Raw genomic sequence first — 23070 nt, 5'->3', positions numbered from 1 at the left:
ACCAAATAATCCAATACAAAAGGAAACCAAGACACCATGTAACAACTTCACAGATGCACAAATGTTGTTTATTTGTACCCCATCTTTTTTTATTTTTACAAATAACTCAAGGTGATAGACATATCCAGCACACTTTCCTCATCCTATTTTCTCTCCAACGACCCTGTAAAGTGGCTTGGGCTGAGAGAGTCACTGGTCCGAAGTCAACCAGCTGGCTGTCATGGCTAAAGCAGGACTTGAACTCATGGTCTCCTGCTTTCCAGCCTGGTGCCTTAACTACTAGACCAAATTGACTGTTAGATTGGCTTTCCTAACATCCTGGTCCTAATGCCTGGGGAATTGGTGGCCTTCTGCTTGGTTCTTTCTGAATCTAAGGAATCGAGTTGTTTCACAGGAAAAATGCTATCTTAGAGAAGGCATATCACCTCAGTCCTGCAAGATGACAGTGCTTAAAAGAGAAAACCTGGAGCATGCAGAATCGATCAGATTTGGTAGAATGGGCCGAAACCAGTGGTGGGCTTCAAAAAATTTAACAAACGGTTCTCTGCCTGGCTGCTGGGTGGGCGTGGCCATGGTGGGTGTGGCCTAGTTGGCCTCCTGAACCATCCTGGGAACAAAAATGGGTTGTGGAGGGCCCATTTTCCATTTCCCTGGGCTCTGGAGGCTCTCTGGAGGCCAGAAATAAGCCCATTTTTAGTCTTCCCAAGCCTCTAGGAGGCCTGTTTTCCACCTCCCTGGCTCCATGCACCCCCTGCACCTACCTGGGATCCAAAATGGGCTGCATGGGGACTCCCAGGAGGGGAGGGGTGGGGCAGGGCCAGCCAGTCGTTGGAACTACTGGTTCACCGAACTGGACATAAAATTAATATCCGGTTCGTCCGAACTGGTCCGGACTGGCTGAATCCCACCCCTGGCCAAAACTCTTGGTGATAGGTAGTCCAACATGAAGCCTGGCCCCATGTATGTAGGTTTTTCAAGGTGATAACCAGCCCCTTGAGCTGCATCCTAGTAGCATACAGGAAGGTAATTCTTCGCACAGTGCTACACTGGCAAGTTTAGCAGCACTCAAAAGTATGCATGTGCATTTTAAAATCATTGATGCTTCTGAGTATTCTTCAGAATTCTGACTATTTTTCAGCATTCTCATGTTGTAAGAGAAGTGGGGTTGCAGTAAACCAGTTGAGAAATGGTTAAGACATGAGTCTTATTCCAGGCCCAGGAACAGGCCCACACGGTGCATAAGATGCAAAAGGTCATTGACTGAGGCTGTCACCCACTCTTTCAGCAGGAGCCATGAATCAGGAGGAGCCCCAGATATTGCTCCAATTCTGTTTGAGGAAGCATGATACCAACAAGAGTTAAAAATGAAAAATAACTAGATCTAGAGGGGTCAAAAACCCAGGACAACTTGGTCTTGCCAACTTCTGGCAGAGAAACAGTAGGCATGTAAAGTGCACATTAAATGTTTAACTGATCCATTGACACATATACCATCCAAGCAAGCCATCTCCTAACCGAGTGTATTTTGGGCATTGAAGCATTGAAGCTTTGCTGGAGGTAGGGAACAGAATGGATTATAGTTGCAACAAGCAATGAATAGAGGGTTTAATGTCCCTGGACTCCCACAACTGTCACTACTTCATTGACGAAAAATGGAAAAACCACATTTGATAACTGTCATCTTCAGCACATGCGCAAAGGCATGAAAGATCCCTCAGTCACTTTTCCCTTGATTTTAAGGATCCAAGCAAAAATCATGGCAACCTTTAAAAGCCCAATATTTGCTTTAGTTTATTGCAGAATATATGTAATTTCATGGGGAAAAATACATAAGGAGGAGGAGAATAAAATGTTGATTGTGAGATACTTGGTAGGCAAAGGGGTTTCTTGTTTTCTATCATCCAAATATATAAAAAAAATCAAAAAGGAAATCTCAAATATTTACAATTGCACAAACTACAGGGTGATTCATATGTGTTCTTCATTTGGGGAAGTAGAGGACATGGCAGATTTGGGAAAGCACAAGAATGTACAATCATGGATCAGCTGAGACAGCAAAATGCCACTCTTTAGTATATACACATGTGTAGTTCACAGGATGAAGAAATACAAAGCTACCTAAAACCAGCAGTATCACTTTTCAGTCTCGCACTGTTGTGTATTGTGAACACTAAGAAACAGTAGGAGCTTTAAACAAGAGATGTTGTTTAATGTAATACAAAGGAAATTCCATCTGGACCATTTTAGATTTTTAGCCGTATTTCATACAAAAGAAAGTCAATCACTGACTGAAAAATACAACAGAATTTCCAGTATTTTTTTAAAATTAATTTCAGGCATTTTTGGTAGAAGCTATATATCTGATTTGTCTAGATTAATTCTAACTTCAAACTGGCTAATAACGAATTAAAACATTCTGTAATCAGAGAACACATGGATCGTATACATAACCCCGTCATAGGATGTGGGATGTCAGTAAATCATTAATATCCCTGAAGGTTATTAAGTGGAAGTTCAATTTGATTTATGTATTTGTATTGCCACCCCTCTAAAATACAATTCTGGACAGTTTCCAATAATAAAACCAAAACTATAAAAACCATAAATCTTTTTTCATTGACATTAAATATTTTATTAGTTTATCAAAATATAAAATGCAGAAATACACACCATCAAAAACAACCCAAACTCGATGTCTCGGTCATGCCCTTGAGAAAATTAGTCAATTTAATCTCTAACAAAGAATTTCCATGTGGCTCCACAGGAAATGGAGATAACTACACTGGGGACTTAGATCAGAGATGGGGTTATTTACACCCATCCAGATATGGTTGGCTGACAATTCCCATGATGACCAATGGTGATGGAGGTTAGAGTCAATGTGTAATGATAGACCACCAGCAAGACTCTTTAATATTGGTTACAACTATGGTGCTGGAGAAGACTCCCATGAGTCCCTTGAACTGCAAGACGATCAAACCGGTCAGTCCTAGAGGACATCAACCCTGACTGCTCTTTAGAAGGCCAGATCCTGAAGATGAAACTCAAATACTTTGGCTACCTAATGAGAAGGAAGGACTCATTGGAGAAGAGTCTAATGCTGGGAATGATTGAGGGCAAAAGAAGAAGGGGACGACAGAGAATGAGGTGGATGGATGGAGTCACCGAAGCAGTAGGCATGAGCTTAAATGCACTCCAGAAGATGATAGAGGACAGGAAGGCCTGGAGGAATGTTGTCCATGGGGTCACGGTGGGTCGGACACAACTTTGAAAATAACAACAACAACAATATCTTGAGGCTATAGTACCTGTTAAAAACATTGTTGACACCTGAGATTGGCTTAAATCTTTTGATGTTTCTAGTATGTAAGTTCTCTCATTGAATTTGATTGGGGAAATTTCTTTTTTTCCTCCAAAATAGTGACTTTGAAATCTGCAATGAAGTGTTTTGGGAGGCAGAAATGTTATTTTCCTTATTTTGAGACCTAATATCAAGCTTGTGTCCATTATTATTATTTTGCACAAAGAGGGCATTGTTTGCATACATGCTATATGTCATATTAAAGAGATAGCAACTGATGTTGCCGCTAATCTAATTTGTGCACTTGTTGATGCCTGTGATTGTGTTGTTGATGTAGGTGTAGGAGAAATCTGGATTTGCTTCAGTATGCAAGAAAGGGATGCATCTTGCTGGCAATAAGCCATTATAGTTTGCTACTCTTCCCCAATCTAATGTCTATACAGGCTCCTTCAACTTTATGTTTTAACTATCTTTCTTCACACCCATACTATCAAAGGACTTAGTGTTTTCATATACTGTACAGAAATTAGGGGATTTCCCCACCCTCCAACTACTGTAAAAACAAATGTAAGAATGCTGAAAATATCTCTGACATCTTGATCCAGACCAGATTTTTTGTGTTCCAGCCCAGTTCTCCTCCACCCATTTGCAAAGCAATCTCCCAAGAAAGATACAACTAATTCACAGATTCATTGGGGCCAAATCAGGAACTGTATCAGCCATCCAGATTAAGAGTTCAGTCTGGAATGTTGCAATATATATCCATGAGTTGTGCTAGCAATCTATCTTCAGGGAACTGTATTTGCTAAGATTTTGGGGATGAACAGTCTTAGTCCAGAATTTCTTAACCTTGGCAATTTAAAAAGGTGCTGACTGGGAATTCTGGGAGTTGAAGTCCACCCATCTTAAAATTGCCAAGTTTGAGAAACCCTATTGTAGCGAGTGCTGTGTTCTACACAGCATTAGTCACTCCCTCTTTTTAGGCTTATGGTACATCTTTACATGTTTTTAGACTTAAAATGGATAGAAAGAACACTATTGGTTTTTGATAATAGCAATAGCACTTAGACTTATATACAGCTTCACAGTGCTTTACAGCCCTCTCTAAGTAGAGTCAGCATATTTTCCCCAACAATCTGGGTCCTCATTTTACCAACCTTGGAAGGATGGAAGGCTGAATCAGCCTTGAGCCTGGTGAGATTTGAACTGCCAAATTGCAGGCATTTTAACCACTGCACCACCACAGCTCTATTAACAGTTAGAGGGGACTATAAAGCTTGTAGGAAAGGGAATCATAGGACACAGGCTCCCATTCCTGATATACCTAAAAAAAGCCAATTATAAATGTCTTAAATCTAGACTGATATTTTTTTTACAAAATGACTGATTTATATCGTAAATTTAAACTTTCACTGTTGCTATTTATTGATAAATTCAAATATAAAGCAGAATCACTACGGACACAGTTTATCTTTCTCTTGACAACAGAACTTGCAATACCTGGTCTCCTATCTTCCAACGCAAACATAATTCCAGAAATTAATATTAATAATTCTATCAATTTTAAGGATATTTACCTATTTTGGAAACACCAGAATAGGATTAATGTGTAGGATTTGGTCGTGAGTTCTGATTGCTCCAAAATAATTAAATGTTTTTAAAATTGTTAGAAAGGTGATGGAAAGTGAGTAAAGATTTAAAGATCCTGATGTATTGTTAAAATTGGTTCCTAAAAATCAGGAATTTATTTATGAAGAACTTTGGATACAATGTGCTTGGATTGTTTACCAAGAAAATTGGTCTTGGAAAGACACGTGCATATAAGATGTCAAAAGGTAGCTTGATAAAATGTGCACACGGTCAATTTATCATCTCCTAATACAAACTTGTTTACACCCTGTTTTTCCATACCTGACATGCAATTTTTCCCAAGGCAGATTTATTTCCAAGCACTATTTCCTAATGCATGCATTTTTATTTCTCCAATGTAAATTTTCTTCTCCAATGTTCAAAAAACAAAAACAAAACCCCACCAACTGCCTCATAAATGTCAGGTAACTCGGAGTAGGGAAGGGCAATTGCCTTCCAGTTTATGTATTAAATTAGATCAATTCCTAGTAAATGCAAGAGGAAAAAAATTCAATTGAAAGGTAGCAGGTCAAGTGAGGCTACCCAGAGCAGGCTGTATGATATGAAGTTCTATCCACCTAACATCTCACTAACCTGCTGTCAGGGTTCCAAGTTACACTCCCAACGTAAGAAGACTCCAAGGCTTGAGCTTCCTCAAAGTTCCATTTTATTAGAGATGTCATATTGGCACATCTGGGAAAACCCGAATTTGAAAGTTTCCAGGTTTTCCCCATCCAAAAAAAAGTTCAAGTCCTTGCCCAGCATCCACATGTCCATCACATGATCCAATTAGGCACCTTCCAAAACTGGAGATGCCTGGATGTAACTGGAGTTACATCATCGCAGCTGCAGGGCAAGGTGTCCTTGAGTCTCTGAGAAAAGAATTTTATTTTGACTATATATCATCCATACTCTATAATCCCCCCTCCCGTTTTCCCACAGTAGAAAATATAGCAGGCCTGAAGGCCCAATGTAAAAGATGGCTTCCAGATCTGACACCTGCATCTCTCCCTTACCCCAACATCTGCCCTCAGGCTTACCTGCTTAGAAATAGGCGCAGCTCTATTCATGCATGGATTTATTTACGACGTGTCAAGGCGTATGCAAACATCTTGTTGTCTGCTTGTCACCGCATAATTATCTTTCTGACAGCCTGAGCCTCCTTGGCTTTTTAGGCTGCAACGAAACCTCCCAAAAACAGGGAATCTCTTACTAATGGGCATTTCAATTTGGAAAGTGTACACCATCAGGATGCATGGCAATAAGGATAACACAACGGAGCAGGAGCAGCACCTCACACACACATTCTTTCAGCAGTTTAAAAAATATATTTATTTATTATGCTGCCAATATCCCCATAAGGCAACACTGCCAAATATACCACCGATGGAAATGTCACAGAAATTCTCAAACATCTTGAAAGACAGAAAGAAGCCTTTTTACAGGAGCAGAAAATGAAAACATTGCAAGGCAGCCTTTGACCCCACATTCATTTTTACTGCAGAAACTGATGATTTGCTTTGCGACCCGTGTGTTAGCAAATACCATGACAGCTAGAACAGGGCTATGGGGCCTATCTGGTCAACAAAAGTTCAGGTCGGTTGCTGTTAACCTGGCACCTTCCAGGAGCATCGCTGACTACTCTCGTTCTTTTCTTGACAACATGGCCAGGACCTTGTTGGTTGGGAATAACCAAAGTTGTACTCCAATATTTGGGGAAGAATCAGGCTGGAGGAGGTTGACTGACAAAAATGCCTTTGGAGAGAAGCTACACTTAATTCTTCCTATTCACTAATATCTCAAAGTTAGGGAAACGTTTTAACATCAGACATGCTAACAGCCATCTCAGTCTTGATCCCAGATTAAAGGTTATCTCTTGGCCCAATCCTTGCATGCACTTAACCACAATTTTACTATCAATCTCAATAGAGGATGTTAATCTCAATAAGGACACAATCAGCAATCACCAAATGTTTTGAGTGTCCTGCCCCAGGCAAGAGGAATAGTCTTTATGTCAGAACTCCTTTGAAATTCCTAGTTCCTAAAATAATTTCTCCCTGCCATCCAAGTTGCTTTATTTAGTAGTAATTGACTTATAGTCACCTGTGGCCTTCTTAAGGAGTCACCTATAAAACCTGTAACCATTGACCTGCAAGAACACACACACCACAAAACACAACCATTGACCTGCAAGAACACACACACAGAACCAAAAAATAAAAAATAAAAGAGAAGACATGAGCAGCATTCTAGGATTTGAACTCATAGGGGAATTTTCATGGTATTAAAACAGTCATGGTTAATTCTAATTTGGATCAAAGTTGCAATGCAAAACTATGGAAGATGATTCCAATCTGAAGTTGCAGCATAACTGCCCTAATTTAGACTATGAAGAGCTATGCTGGGAACAGCACTGGATAGCAACATGATTTTAATCTAGGTTTCCCTGGCTGCAGATGCCCTTACATTTCTGTTTTTACTCTTTGAAGCAGGTAAGAAAGGAAGCCATGTTGACTTAACATAATGGTGAAAGCATTGAAACTCTTGTTGTTGCAAGCAGGTGTGTTGTCATTTATCTAGTAAAGAATTGTAAGGCCAATTGCAGGCCCCAGGCTCAGAACTCTTGTCTTTGTTTCATAGGTAGAGGTAGGCAGACTATGGATGTAAGACAATCTACTAACCAGGAAATGGGTGCCTATTTGACAGCTGCTACATTTTACGAATACAGATGGCTAATAACAATGGGGAGGGGGGAATAAAAGGAAATACCACCTGTCTGGATGGGAACTTGTTTATGCATTATTGTGCATTTGAATACATATGGAGGTATTTGGAAATAAGCAAAGTCTTTTACCAATGAAAACCAAAATAAGAGGGGAGAAAGAGAGGGAGGGAGAGGCAGTGGCGTAGCGTGGGGGGTGCAGGGGGGGCGGCCGCACCGGGCGCAACATCTGGGGGGGCGTGCTCGCACTCGCAGCTCTCTGCCCCTGCCTGGCTCACTCTCTCTCTCTCACTGCAGTGCTGGCTGTGCGAATCCGATCCGAGCCGCCGGGTCGCCGCCCACTGTGGAGGGGGGGGGTGCCAGGCGTGCGGTGTGGTGCGGAGAGAGAGCGAGGGACTATCTGGGGGAGGGACAGTGCAGATTTGTATTCATAGACCTGCTGAAAATGTGGAGAATGTGTAATGCATGTTCGCACTCAATAAAGTGTTTGAAAATAAACTTGTATTTAGATGCATTTTACTTTAATTACATCAGTATTTTCATAACAAACAATACATGTGCTTAGGGGGTAACGGTTTCTTTAACTAATCTAGTGGAAGAGACTCGAGTGCTAAAATCCATGGGTTAGGGGGCGCAAATTACTTGCCTTGCCCCGGGTGCTGACAACCCACGCTACGCCACTGGGGAGAGAAGTGAAATTTTGTCTTCAGGAAAAAATACTAGAGTTTGGTTGAAACCTGAATTCATGAAATAAGATTGCTGTAATAATTTCTTACAGCCCTAATCAAAAATATGTTTGAAAAAATATACTTAATTTTTCTAATGCTTCAGTCTTTTATATATGGATTTTAAAAGGAAGCATAACATTAAAATGCCTTATAGTGAATAGAATAGAATAGAATAGAATAGAATAGAATAGAATAAGAGAGTTGGAAGGGACCTTGGAGGTCTCCTAGTCCAAACTGGCCATTTTTAAAAGCAATATACAGACTCAACAACCCAATCATTTTGCCATGTTCCCTTTGGTGAAGAGAATCCTTTTCCTGGGCTGAAAGGGACTGTTTCTCTAATTAAGAAAATGCAAATTTCATCAGTATAGCATATCAACATAATACCTTTTTCATTGTGGTGTTTTTTTGCCTAGCTGTTCAGATATATTTCCAACACTTAAGGCTTTTTATAGCTGGTCTCTTATTCTGAGGTGCTGCACTTAGGAGAATAAAACAACAAATAAAACATAGACCTCCCCACTGACATGTCTTCCCCCTTGATTTACAGTAGGTACAGACTACTATGGTAGAAGTAAGGGAGAATAAAGCAGGAAGTGTCTTTCCTTCTTGGCCCATTGCTGCTAAAATTGTAAGAGAGAAAGAATCTTTAAACCATTCACTATTTATATCTAGGATACTGTAAGTATCAATAACCTTATGTTGTTCTGCAGGATTGGATGGAAAGTTGCAGCTTTTAGAAATGTGCACCTACTTAGGTCATACAGAAATGCATCTTCTTTCATTTTTTGCCTATGCTAAATATACAAACAGAAACTATGTGAAGGGAGATGAGAAACAGTTTGTAATCAATAAGTAAGAAATAATGTATTAACCTATCCAGCCACCTGGAACTGGGTACAAACATTCTCTAGCAGATAGGAATCTGCTGCTTTTCGCTTTAGCAACAGCAATTGAATTTAGACTTACATACTGCTTTATAGCACTCTGTGAATGGTTTACAACGTCAGCTTATTGCCGCCAACCATCTGGGTCCTCATTTTACCAACCTCGGAAGGATGGAAGGCTGAGATAAATTTGAACCAGTCAGAATTGAACTGCCAGCACTGGGCAGAGTTAGCCTGCAATATTCCATTCCAACCACTGCACCACCATGGCTATTAAGCTTCTAAGTGAACCAGGTAGCTGCACCTGGAATTGCTCCCCAATCAGTCTATAGGGGACTGCCATCTGATTTAATCTAGTGGAATTTGCAGGATAAAGGCAAAAAGTGGGACAGACGTTATTAACAGATGGAACCAAAGCATAACATACCCATCATCATCAAGTTTCTGTACAGGTTATTGGAAGCAAATGTAGAATTTAGTAATAGAGAAAGAAGCCGTTGGCAGCTGTTTCTTCCTCACCAGCAATCTAGAATCTCTCTCATTATGAAAGTTGGACTGGGCAAAAACATTTGCCTCAGTTCTCATTTCTTAATGAAAGCTCTATTTTAGCTACTATAGAAACTCAGATTTCTATACTAGACTTCCTGATATGTATAATACTGATTGAAACAAGTGCAGCAAAGAGGAGGAGAAGGCTCAAGGGATGCAAGATGAGACCAGAGGCAAAGCTTTGATTTGAAGACTAAGTTTTGGTGCTTTTTCTGCTTGGAAACCTGCAAAGTAGGAAGCCAAACAGTCTTCTAGCAAACAAAGTAACTCAGTTCCACTAATCAAAAGTTGCAAACTGGTTAAACATATGCCCAGGCAGACGAAGACAAAGACAAATAAAATATCTTCAGTATGGACCCATAGAAAAACAACAGCCCTCTCGTTGCAAACTTGCCATGACACTCCAAAGCATTTTTGTTGCAGACAGAACAAGCTTTCCTATGCACGCACCAACTCCTAATAAATATTCAGCATTGAATGTTTCCTTGAACTTCCTTGAATGGAAAAAAAAATCTCCTTACATCATGAATCCACATAGCTCCCAGCTCATCATGACACATTTGATTATCTGTCAAATTAAACAACAGCCTGAGCCAAGGGACCATAGGAATCAATTATCCTTTATCAAGATAAGTATCTGCAGGGAACGTGCCCCCCAGCAGCTAAAGACAATAGATGTGGAACTCACACAAAGCACTTGTGACTGAAAAAATAAGAAATCTGCATAGCTGCATGTCACAATGCTCAAGCAAAGGAAGAGAGGTTGGCCAATGGTCCTTCAATCAGGAACATTTCTGAATTTTTACCACAGCTCTGGGACACCATTCACAAGTCTGATTTCCACATTAATCTTACTTCTTAACACATTACAAAATCATCTTGTGGTGAGGGTGTAGTGGAGTATCCCCATTTATTAAGCCTCTTCATAATGTTATTCCTCCCTTCTATGGTGGTGTACAAAAATTAGCCAGCCTACTAATTATTTTATCTTGCAGAATCTTTTTCTCTGTGGACAAATCAGGTCTAATGTTGTTTTATTTTATTTTTCAGGAAAGATGTCTGTCTTAATGGGTTGACTGTGAGTCTTGCCACCTCTCTCCTTATCCTCCCCTCCCCTATCCAAAATGGTTCAAAAGAATGAAGGAACTTTGTACAGACAGTGAAATCACCATAGAAATAAACATCCTGGTGTGTAACCACAATGGAAAAGGTGGGAGCAAGACACCAAGACCTTCGCAGGAAAGGGAAGGGAGCCCATGCAACACTCCAGGGTGAACAAGGATATGATAAATTGCCCCCTCTTGTTTTCTCTGCAATCACAAGCACACTCAATGCATCTATTTGCATTTTCAGCCTGACTCTCTAGTTCCTTTTTCTAAAAAAAAAAATAATGCGTCGAAGTAGCATTGCAACATATTAAGAAAAAAAAATTTTTTTTTACCAAGCACTCAAGTACAACCTTCGAGACTTCTCATCAAAGCTTTCCGTCCAAAAAAGAGCTCAGGTTGTGATCCTGGACCCAGGCCGCAGCTTGCAGCCCATTCCTCTATGGCTATGGTTCAGCCGCTTCATGTCCGTGCTTCCCCCACAGCGAGCGAATCCGGATTTTAAAAGTGCTTCGAAGCAGTAAACATTTGCAAGTATTCTGAGGAAGTCCTTAGCATGCCGCGATCATCCGCCCGTGGGGCCAGACCCAGGAGGATCCGGGAACCGGAATCCGCTCCTCCCCACAACTCCCCACCCCTCCGGGTCTTCTTACTTCGAGGCACTAACTCCATGGAGTAAGTCCCGCTTAGCGAAGCTCAGCCTTTGCTCCCATCTCCTTTTCTTCGCTCAGAAGGCGGACCAAAAAAAACCCCTTCTCTTTCCGCGGATAGCGGGAATCGAACCACCCCCGAGCTGTCATTTGCTCATCCACGGAAGGTTTGGCTCTATGTCGCCGGTAGCAGCTGTGGCAGCCGGCACGGAGAAGGACTGCCCCTACCTGCACCCGTCCCGAACGCCAGCTGAACGTTTCCAAAACCTCCACGGAGATTTCTGCCCATTTACTTCACCTCCCATTTGCCCCGATGCCCGGCTCCCCTCCCCACATACACCCGTTCAAAGCATCCCCTCCCTCCCTATTCATGCATCTCTCAGCTCTGCTGATTGCCCGGAAGGGTTAGTTAGAGACCCAGATCAACTGAAGCCCTGCGACTGCCTCTCCCGAGCCATTCTGGACTGCCGCCCATTTCCCCACAATGTCCTTTGGGGACGGATCATCTACCTGTCCGGCGCCTCCTTCCCGAGTCTTGTCCACCAGGCCCATCCTTAGAGCCGTAGCTTAGGTTGCAAGTCGGACCCGTAACATCTGGGATGAGAGGCGTCCACGCTCAGCCTGCCGGATTGCAACAAACCCAGTTTTCCATCGCCGGGCCAAGGGAAAAGTACAGTTGCCTTCAAGCTTCAAGGCTGGGCGAGAAACTTTCTAGCCCCGCCTCCCACCCGGTCTTCTTGCAACACCCTCGCCTGCGCTTGAAGCGGCGGAGCGGATCGAAGCCGCGTCCCCCCCCCCCGCAATGGGCACCTGATTCTCTGCCCTCCCCTCAACCCGCCACCGTCCTCTGTGACTCCCCTACCAGCGTTCGCGTTTGATTGCCAAACCTCCCTCGACGTTCAGTACATCCTTTAGAAATCTGACCAAAACCCACTTAACGTTTCTTCATGAGCGTGAGCGTGAGCGTGCAGAGAGTGAGTGGTTGCAACCTGTGTGTGTGTTTTGTCGCTTGTTTTCCTTTAAACGTTCTTCGGTGCTGCTCCTTTAATTTAGCATCCCATATTATGGAATAGTTGGAACGCCGTGGCTCAGTGGCTAAGACGCTGAGCTTGTCAATCAGAAAGGTTGGCAGTTCCGCCGCATAACGGAGTGAGCTCCCGTTACCTGTCCCAGCTTCTGCCAACCTAGCAGTTCGAAAGCATGTGAAAATGCAAGTAGAAAAATAGAAAACACCTTTGGTGGGAAGGTAACAGCCCTTTGGCGTTTAGTCATGCCAGCCACATGACCACAGAGACATCTTCGGACAGTGCTGACTCTCTGGCTTTGTAACGGAGATGAGCACCGCCCCCTAGAGTCAGGAACAACTAGCACATATGTGCAAGGGGAACCTTTACTTTTATTATGGAATAGCTTCTTTGGGGAGCAAAGGAGGAGTGGGGAAGCGAAGACTAGAGAAAGCAGCAAGTAGATTACCCCCCTCCTTCTGTCTAATGATATCTTTTCCCAGGCTATCACAAGCTGTATACAGGTATTCCTTGACTTACAACAGTTCCAGTGGTGGGTTGCAGGCGGTACGCCCCAGTACGGGCATACTGGTGCCTGCCAGGAGCACCGAGTACCATTCCAGTACAGTGCTCCGGAGGCCCACCCACCCACCCACCTGCTGTGCTTACCTGTTTCAGCTCTTTGGCACCTGCGTGATGCTCCGCCAAGCAGCTGGAGCATCATGGAGGCATCGCGGAGCATCGCAGGAGGTAGGAACGCATGCGTGTGCTGTGCAAGTGTGCCACGATCATGTAATCAAAATTCATATGTTTCATATTTATTTATATTTATATTCATATTTATGACAGTTGCTGTGTCCCAAGGTTGTGTGATCACTTTTTGCTACCTTCTGGCAGGCAAAGTCAATGGGGAAGCCATACTTTCTTAACCACTGGGTTACTAACTTATCCACTGGAGTGATTCACTTAACAGTGTGGCAAGAAAGGTTGTAAAATGGGCCAAAAGTCACTTAACAACAGAGATTTTGGACTCAACTGTGGTCATAAGCCGAGGACTACCTATAAAGCTTTTTTAACATCAATACAACATCGAATCATCCCCTGTAGATAACAACCAATTCACATATAGGTGTTCGTTTTATTGCTGAATTCCTCAGTGGGTGAGTAAATATGCCATTCCAGATCATGGCACTGCAATGCTTAAGCGGGCCTTAAGGCAACATATTTGTGTGAGAAACAACATTATTGACACAAACAATATTCAGTCCCAATTTCCCTTCAAAATCCACATTTAAAAAACACACTCCGAAATCCTGGCACTGTTCATATACTTGACAGTTTTGCCCATTCAGTATAATCTTACATTTTATCACATCATGGTTTCCCCAAATAGATGGAAAGTGTGGCTTTAGGAGCGATCAAAGCACCAAGATGGCAACCCCAACAATGTGACTGAAGCATCCCTTCTGTGTGACACTTGTAAAAAAAAAACAAAGAGGGGGGGGAGCAAAGTTTCTATTGTGCAGCATTTTGACTTTTTTTTTTACACTCACCCACTGGACAGATGTCTCTCCTAGCTATTGAAAGGTTGTCCACCCTACTTTTAAACTTTGCCAAATGCCTCCTTGTTAGCTTGCCTGATTGGTATGTGATATAGTGTACCACATATGCCCACTCAGCTGGTATAAGTACATGACATCACTTGCTATAAAATCTGCATCGTTTGCATTTTAAAATGCATGGAAAGGTCATGTTCCAAAATATTTCTTGGATTGGTTTATATGCTTATCTTGATCTGTATGATCCCACAGAACAGAGAATTGTTCCTAAGTTCTTCAACTGGCTGGACTGTATGCAACAGCTGGAACTATGCTGCCAGCTGTAGAAATCAGGTTTTAGGTGCAAAATCTGGTAGATGCAGCCTTGCATATCTGATCATTACATCCCCACCCCCTACCCCTGTCTATAAAAAGGCATAATTTCTTGACCGAAAGCCATCTGAAGGGGATTACCATCAGCTCTTGGGGCTCATGCTGTGTGGAAGGAAGTGTAGAATTAGAATAAGGAGGAAGGTAATTTTCCAGGCCATGTGCACTGCTATAATTGCCCAGTAACTAGAGAAGTAAACAAGGTGATACTATTCTTCAAGTGGTGTTGTATGATGTCCTATGGGGAAGACTGTGCCTGCATTCTCCCAGGAAAAGCAAATAAACACAATGAACTTCTAGAAGACTTCATAGCAAAAGGCAGTGATTAGCAGTCATTTTGTCCACAAGCTAAGTTGAATCTACTCCTTTTTAAACTTCCTTTAAAAAGTATTTTAGAGCAAACGTTTACCTCTGTAGTAAGCTCCTGTCAGCTTCAGATTATGCATTTCTTTTGAATACTTACATCTGAAACACAAATGAAAAACAACACACGTTTCTTTCATACTTCCAAACTCACACATTGATTATTGTGTGACACTCTGATTTGGTTTTCAGCGGTAAGATTTGGTTTCATGGACTTAACTGTCAAGTAAAATACTATGTGCTTATGGTGTTACTCATCGTCACCATTTAATGACCATTTGCAGTTGAAAAACTCACTTTGCCACCAATCTACGCATTTATGATTTTTGCAGGTATGTAAAGCAAAGGAAATTTGAAATAAAATCGCAAGTCCAGTTATGGTTTCGCTTGGTGATAACTTAACTGGGCTGCTCACCCCAGTTGTGGTTGCTACTAAATAAAGACTGAACTAATATTAGTTGGGTTTTTGATAGTAGAGATTTTAATTTGAAACAAAGTGGGTCTAGTTCAAATGACAGCGAGATGCAGATTTAGAATGACTTATTCCCCTTTATTGGTTTTTAAGTCTTGTTGTATACAGTAAAAGGCCATATGGAAGACCAAAGAAATATAATGTGGAGGTGATACATTGGTAGGATCCAAGGGAGGATGGACTGCATCTTGTTCTTCAGTAAAATGAGAACAATAACATGTGATCCTTGAGATAAAAGGGAACATTAATTTTAAGAGTCCTTCCAGCCACTGCAGAAAAGATTGGTAGGCTATCAGTTCCTTCCTCCTCATTTCCCAGATTTGGGGGGTGGGGGTAATTGTCATACAAGCTACTGCAGATATAGTAGGGAGGGGCTTACTTACTTTTTTCCCATTTTCTACCTCCATCTCACTCATATGTGGCTGTGAAGAACATGATACCACAGAAATGAAATTCCTAGACCTACCCCATTTCTTTGGGCCTTTCCCCCCCTTCTCAGAAGTGAAAAATTATCCACTCTCGAGTTGGCAGAAAACAATATGGGCATTAAATTAGATATTCCCACTGCCAATTAGTATCCTGGCTATTAAATCAGAAGAAAAACATTTCCAGAAAATATCAAAAAGGCTTTTATACTGTTGTTAAGCAAACAACATTAATGTGTCCCTGAAATTATAGTTAAGTTCAGCTCCAAGGAAACCACTTTTTGACTGTTCTGTTTTTCTTCAAAAACTACCTAGATTTGGAGAGGAAAGAGATCCAGATGTGCAGGATTATAATGATCAGACTAGGGGAATACTTTCAGGAATTTCTTTGCTTACAGACAATTCACAGACTGCTATTCCAAGACACTCATAAATATTGACTCATCAGATATTGTTCAGCCATAGCTCCCATCATCCTCCCTAGTGCTTAAACGGTAGTGCACCTTCTTGACTTAACATTGATTTAAGTTACACCGCTGACCATTAAGTTCTTAAAGGTAAAGGTTCTCCTCGCACATATATGCTAGTCATTCCTGACTGTAGGGGGCGGTGCTCATCTCCGTTTCAAAGCTGAAGAGCCGGCGTTGTCCGAAGATGTCTCCGTGGTCATATGGCTGGCATCACTAGACACCAAAGGTGCATGGAACGCTGTTATCTTCCCACCAAAGGTGGTTCCTATTTTTCTACTTGCATTTTTACATGCTTTTGAACTGCTAAGTTGGCAGAAGCTGGGACAAGTAACGGGACCTCACTCTGTCACATGGCGCTAGGGGTTCAAACCACTGAACTGCCAACCTTTCTGATTGACAAGCTCAGTGTCTTAGCCACTGAGCCACCGCGTCCCTTACTAAGTTCTTATGGCTTAGCAAAAGGAACTCAGGCTGTGTGCATATTCAGTAAACAATGACTTAAATGTTTTGGAATAACATATTGTATGAACACAGCCTGGATTGCAGACATATTTAAAAAGGTTCTTTATTAAAGCCTGGTTCATCCTAGGCAGTCATTCTAAAAAAGAAGTAAATAATAATGAAATTATTTTCCTATCTCAAAATGTTTACATTTGAGGCCAGGTGGTGCCTAGTTAAACACAAAGATCAGCTCTTGTTTATCACCTTCACACCTTTATATTATTCATATGATTTCCCGGGAACCCAGGAGCACAGTGAACAATAGATGCCAACTAAAAGAAGAAGAAGAAACATCTTGTATAAAAAGGGTCATTTGCAATCTAACTGCTTACTTTTACTGTGGTAGGAAAATGATTCTCTGCTTCCTGAAGCAGAAGAACCCTGTACAGGCTGCTTGCCTGTAATTGTGTAGGCCAGCTCTCTATTGATTCCCTACTCCGCTGATTTGTTTTCAACACCATCCCCGGAATGGCATTTTTCTGTGGAACTGTATTTGCATAATTGAGTATACTTGCCTAAGCAAATCTATTCATAGAAGTATGCAAAGAATCCATCCTAGTGCCAGGCAGCACCAAGGAACTGAAAAGAAATTGCTTGCAGTGGTGTAATTAATTAAAAAGTAATCTCTTTCCATACTCTCTCCCCAGAAATCTAGTGCTTATACATTTCAAGAGGGTCTGTAGCACTTTGGAAAGGACTGTAGCACTTTCAAAGGACTGGTGATGAAAAGTGAACACAGCTGGGAGGAAAAGGCATTAAAAGTTGTTAACCTAATTTTGCGAAGCTTCTTCTCTGATAACATTGTACTGCTAGTTAGGGCATACAAAACTTTTGCCAGACCAATTCTCAAATACAGCTTGTCTGCCTGGAATCAACACTGTATATCGGACATTAATATGATCGAGCGGGTCCAGAGGTATTTCACGAGAAGAGTCCTCTACTCCTCTGCTCACAATAGAATACCTTATGCCACCAGGCTTGAAATTTTGGGCTTGGACAACCTTGAATTATGCCACCTACGGTCTGATCTAATCATAGTACACAAAATTGTCTGCTACAACATCCTGCTACCACCTACCTACCTACCGTCCCTGTTCTACTGTCCCCTACTGTTTATTTGTACTCATTTCATGTGCTCATGTCCATGTTTATACTTATACCTGTTATCCCGTACATGTTTGACAAACTAAATTTTAAAAAAACTTATGGACTCAGTACCAGCCTCCTGGGTATCATTTGTGACATGATCATTCTGCCTAAATTTTGTAGAGTTTCCCAATTGCCCCTTTTTTCCCTACAACTATTTAACCCCTACATGTAGCAAAATGAAACCATGGAACAACCTCTCTACAAGCGTCTGTTCTCCCACAACCACTCCATCCCCTGAGCTGCTTCTCTCCACTGCTCTGCAAGGACTTGGACTCTTCACAAGCATTTTATAGCCATGGATGAATAGAGGCTTATTTTTACAGTAGGGTTTTGTAGGTTATTTAAAAGGTCATCACGCTTCCCAAAACTAGATTAGATTTGACGGGGGAAATTTTGGGGACTTTTAATTATATGATTATTCATACTGGATAGCTTATCATATATTAGACTAAGGTTAAATGAAGAATATTATATGGATATTTTTAAAATGTTGATTATTAGTATTGTAATATTGTAAGGGATTTTAAGTATTGGTATTATTCATCTAAATTTAGAGAGAGGTTGTATTATTGTCTCTGTACTGGAAACAGTTGGAAATCATCTTGTTATATGTTCGTTTCATGTCTTTTTTTAACCTACTCTTTTTTTTCTCCACCACTTTTTCTTTTATATTATTTTAATATTTTTTCTTGAAGTTTAATAAAGCTAATCCTTTTGCAAGCTTCTGACAAGCAAAGTCAATGGGGAAGCCAGATTCACATAACAACTGTGTTACTAATTTAACAACTGCCGTGATTCACTTAACAACTGTAGCAAGAAATGTAATAAAATGGGACAAAACTTACTTAATAACTATCTTGCATAGCCACAGAAATGTTGGGCTCAATTGTGGTTGTAAGTTGAGGACTATCTATAATTGTGAATGGAGATACAAGCAAAACATGTGAGATACAACAATGAACAAAACAGGAATGCTCACTGTCTTCTCTCTTGTTTATTTTGGTTGTTAAAATACTGAATAGAAATATAAGACAAATTGAAAGGATGGTGGGAGTGAAGATTTGAAAAGAAACTTATCAATTAATGTCTTTATCAGATAACTTGATATTGGCTTAGGAAAGGTCCTTTACAAGGAATTGAAACATTAGTGGGAAAACTAAAATAATTTGGGATTCAACATGTTTTGAGACAGAAGACAAAAATGTTACCAAAAACATGAAAATAGAAGATCAAACAGAATTGATGAATAAAATAGCCTCTAAGATTGAGATGAAAGTAAATATTTTGGTATCACTATGGTAAATATGTATTGTATGTTATTTCAAAATAATCATGTTAAGACAAGGAATGGAAATTTTAAAAAACATATTAAATGGGAGAATATGTAATTGCTAAAATATTTAAATCTTTATTGAAATTTGAAACAGAAGATGAACAAGTGAAAGAGTATATGACAAAGTGGGCTTGGTTATGGTTATAATATGTAGATGGATCAATGTGGCTGAAGTAATTGAAATTTACATTGTGTTATAATCTTAAAGAGATTATTTGTAAAATGATGTACCATTTTACAAATGATGTACCATGACAACAGATAAATTGTCTAGATTTATAAAAACATTTCAAATTTATGTTGGAAATGTGAACAACGGTAAGAGATATTTTAGCGGTTGGATGTGCAAAAATTCTAGAAAACCCAAATATATACACTGATTCAAAGAATTTTAAAGATTAATATGCAATTGAGTCAACTTGTATTTCTTTTGGGTTTAATGGGCAAATAGTTTGAAAAAGTCATGAAACTTTGTTTTTATATGCAGTGAGGTTATTGTATTCACAAACACGGAAAGATTCAGCATTAACTACAATAGAGGAGTTGTTGGTCAAAATGGTGGAATTTGCTGAGATGGAAAGCCCCTATGGATGATTTGCATAAAATGAACTTCTGAACTTCTGACTTATGATTTTGATGATTACAAGGATAGATTATAAAAAGAAGAGTCATGTAACCCTAAGGTAAGAAGTATAATTATATATTTATAATTATAATTATATTTATACATTATACAAGTATAATTATATTTATACATTCTGTAAAGAAGGTTGGAAGATGATAGATAGATAGATAGATAGATAGATAGATAGATAGATAGATAGATAGATAAATGGATGATGGATAGATAGATAGATAGATAGATAGATAGATAGATAGATAGATAGATAGATAGATATGTTAAATCCTCGAGGCTACAATGCCATTGACTATCATTGCCGGCCCCTGATTGGTTGAGACGCGAGCAGCTAGCTGGCGGGAGAATGCAGCCATTCTATTGGTTCAGCGTCTGACAGCTCTAGTATAAAAAGGGCTGTCAGCTGTCAAATGCTACTGTTTGCCGGGTTGAGGGTTGCGTTATATTTTGCTGTGTTGTACTGTTAATAAAGGTTGTGTTAGCTTCAACCTGCCTTGCCTCAGTTCCTGTCTGCCTCATTCTCCTTACAGAATAACACACACACACACACACACACACACACACACCATATTTTTCAGAGTATCACACCTTTTTTCTCTCAAAAAAGAGGCTGAAAATCTGGGTGCATCGAATGCAGCATTTTTTGTTTCCTGAAACCCCGCCCCCTTCACCAAAATGGCCATGCATAGCCTTTAAGAGCCTTGCAGAGTGCTTGCGAAAAATGGCCCGTTTTTTGCTTGCCCCCCCCCCCCCCCGGAGCACTCTACAAGCCTCCTGAAGGCTATTCATGCCCTTTAAAAAAAACATTTTTGGAAGGTCTGCAGAGTGCAAAAACCTTTTTTTAAAAATTTGCATCTTCAAAACCTTGGTGTGTCTTATACTCCGAAAAATACGAGAGACATATATGTATGTATGTATGTATGTATGTATGTATGTATGTATACACACATACATGCAGTATATATGTAAAGGTTCCCCCTGCACATATGTGCTAGTCATTCCTGACTCTAAGAGGCGGTGCTCATCCCCGTTTCAAAGCTGAAAAGCCAGTGCTGTCCGAAGATGTCTCCATGGTCATGTGGCCAGTATGACTAATTGCTAAAGGTGCATGGAACACTGTTACCTTCCCACCAAAGGTAGTTCCTATTTTTCTACTTGCATTTCTACATGCTTTCGAATTGCTAGGTTGGCAGAAGCTGGGACAAGTAACAGGAGCTCAGTCGGTTATGCGGGGCTAGGGATTTGAACCGCTGAACCACCAAACCACTGATCTTTCTGATTGACAAGCTCAGCATCTTAGTCACTGAGCCACCGAGCCACCCTGTCTGTCTATGTATCTGTCTCTATATATAGAGAGGGGAGACTTTTCAATTTTTCTTTTATTTTTTTTCAATTCTTGAACTTTTTTTATTCCTTTCCTTTCTTATTTTATATTATTTTGTATTAGCTTTTAGCTTTTATTTCCCATTTTAAATTTTTTAATAAAATTGTGTTAAAAAAGAATGTAATATCACAGAGCATTCATTGTGAAGCGTTGCTCTTATCTTACTCATCCTTTGTTTGTGCTTTGTTTATGCAACAAATGCGTGGCAGTGGCAGAAAGGAACAAGTCTGATGAAAGACTTAATTAACTTCCTCATCTCTGTACTGCATTGAACATCGCTTCATATGGCCTGTGATGACAAACATGGCAGGAGATACAGAGTGACTCAGATATTTCAACATCTCCACTGACCTGGACTTTAGTGCGTTCACGGTTGTTAGCAATAGCATCCATATGCACAGAAGTTCAGGTTGAAAAGAGGAAGATTTGTTAAACGATATTATTTAAAAATAAGTCAGATATAAAGGGTGAAGAACATGTAAAAACAAGAGATGGAGGTACAATATGACATAGAAAAGGCCAAGGCTGTCCAGAAGTCAAAACTGGCACTATTGCAATCCATCTCACATAGGTCATCTTCTAAAACAATCAAAACAAGTTTTGATACTTTATCTCCACCAAAAGCTCAGTTGAAATAGTGGAAAAAATCACTATCATTTGGATGCATCTGAATAAACTTTCCTAAAAATAGAACATTTGCAACTGGCCTATAATTGTACTGATCCTCAGTCAAGAAAAGTTTTCTTCAATGAAGATCTTATTATTGTCCACTTTAGACAAAGAAATACTGTAGACACCAGTGGTGGGTTTCCATTTTTTTATTACTGGTTTGCTCATGCACAAAAATGTCTGGTTCACCAAATCCGGGCCAAACTGGGAGCAACCCACCTCTGATACACATCCCTCTTGAAAGGAGAGACACTTAACCATGGGGCAGTCCTGTATTGGTTAATTTAATTAACAAGGCATGACAAGGGTTGAGTAATTACATTGTTGTTATCCTCAGCTTTCCACATATCCTATCCACAAGCAGAAAAAAGTCCAAAATCACAAAACAAGCAATTGTCCCAGGCATAGGTGTACATGGTGCCCCCTAATATTTATGTTTGTATTGAAACAGTTATGATCTGCAAAGAAATAGAATAGAATAGAATAGAATAAAATGGAATGGAGTGGAGTGGAGTGGAGTGGAGTGGAGTGGAGTAGAGTGGAGAGGGATGGGATGGGATGGGATGGGATGGGATGGGATAGGATAGGATAGGATAGGATAGAATAGAATAGAATAGAATAGAATAGAATAGAATAGAATAACAGAGTTGTAGGTCATCTAGTCCAACCCACCACTCAAACAGGAGACCTTACACCATTTCTGACAGGTGGGTGGCAATTCAGTCTCTTTTTGGAAAGTTTCCAGAGATAAAGCACCCACAACTTCTGAAGGCAAGCTGTTCCATTGGTTGATTGTTCTCAGAAAATTTCTCCTTATTTTTAGGTTGAATCTTTCCTTGATCAGTTTCCATTCTTTATTCCTTGTCTGGCCTTCAGGTGCTTTGCAAAATAGATTGACACCCCTCGTCTCTCTGGCAGCCCCTCAAATATTGGAACATTGCTATCTTGTCTCCCATGGTCTTTCTCTTCACTAGACTAGCCATGGCCTGTTCCTGCATCTGTTAATGCAAATTGTTTGTAGAGAATGCCAACTGTTTTGGCTTCCTATCTGCAACAACTATAGAAGAGCAATGCTAGGCTACTTCATATGGATCCATTGGAGATGGAGACATACGCCTTCTCAGTTTCCTCCACCGCCACACACAAAAATGTAGATAGGTCTT

General features: G+C 40.5%; 1 protein-coding gene across 4 annotated transcripts in view; it reads right to left on the bottom strand.

The window, feature by feature from the left end:
* The window catches only part of PIK3R5 (phosphoinositide-3-kinase regulatory subunit 5), a 57037-nt gene extending 44777 nt beyond the window's left edge, over positions 1-12260 (bottom strand). For 2 of the 4 annotated variants that reach the window (XM_081936360.1, XM_081936363.1), the window contains exon 1: positions 12083-12260. The gene's annotated coding sequence lies outside the window, so the exon portion shown is untranslated. Of the gene's footprint in view, positions 1-11257; positions 11443-12082 lie in introns of those variants that run through there. The other 2 variants (XM_081936361.1, XM_081936362.1) reach the window with 2 other exon arrangements.
* Positions 12261-23070: the final 10810 nt, after the last annotated feature.

The sequence above is a fragment of the Natrix helvetica genome, assembly GCF_964273705.1.
Source record: "Natrix helvetica genome assembly, chromosome: 1".
Classification (NCBI taxonomy): Eukaryota; Metazoa; Chordata; class Lepidosauria; order Squamata; family Natricidae; genus Natrix; species Natrix helvetica.
This window is presented reverse-complemented; position numbering and strand designations above follow the sequence as displayed.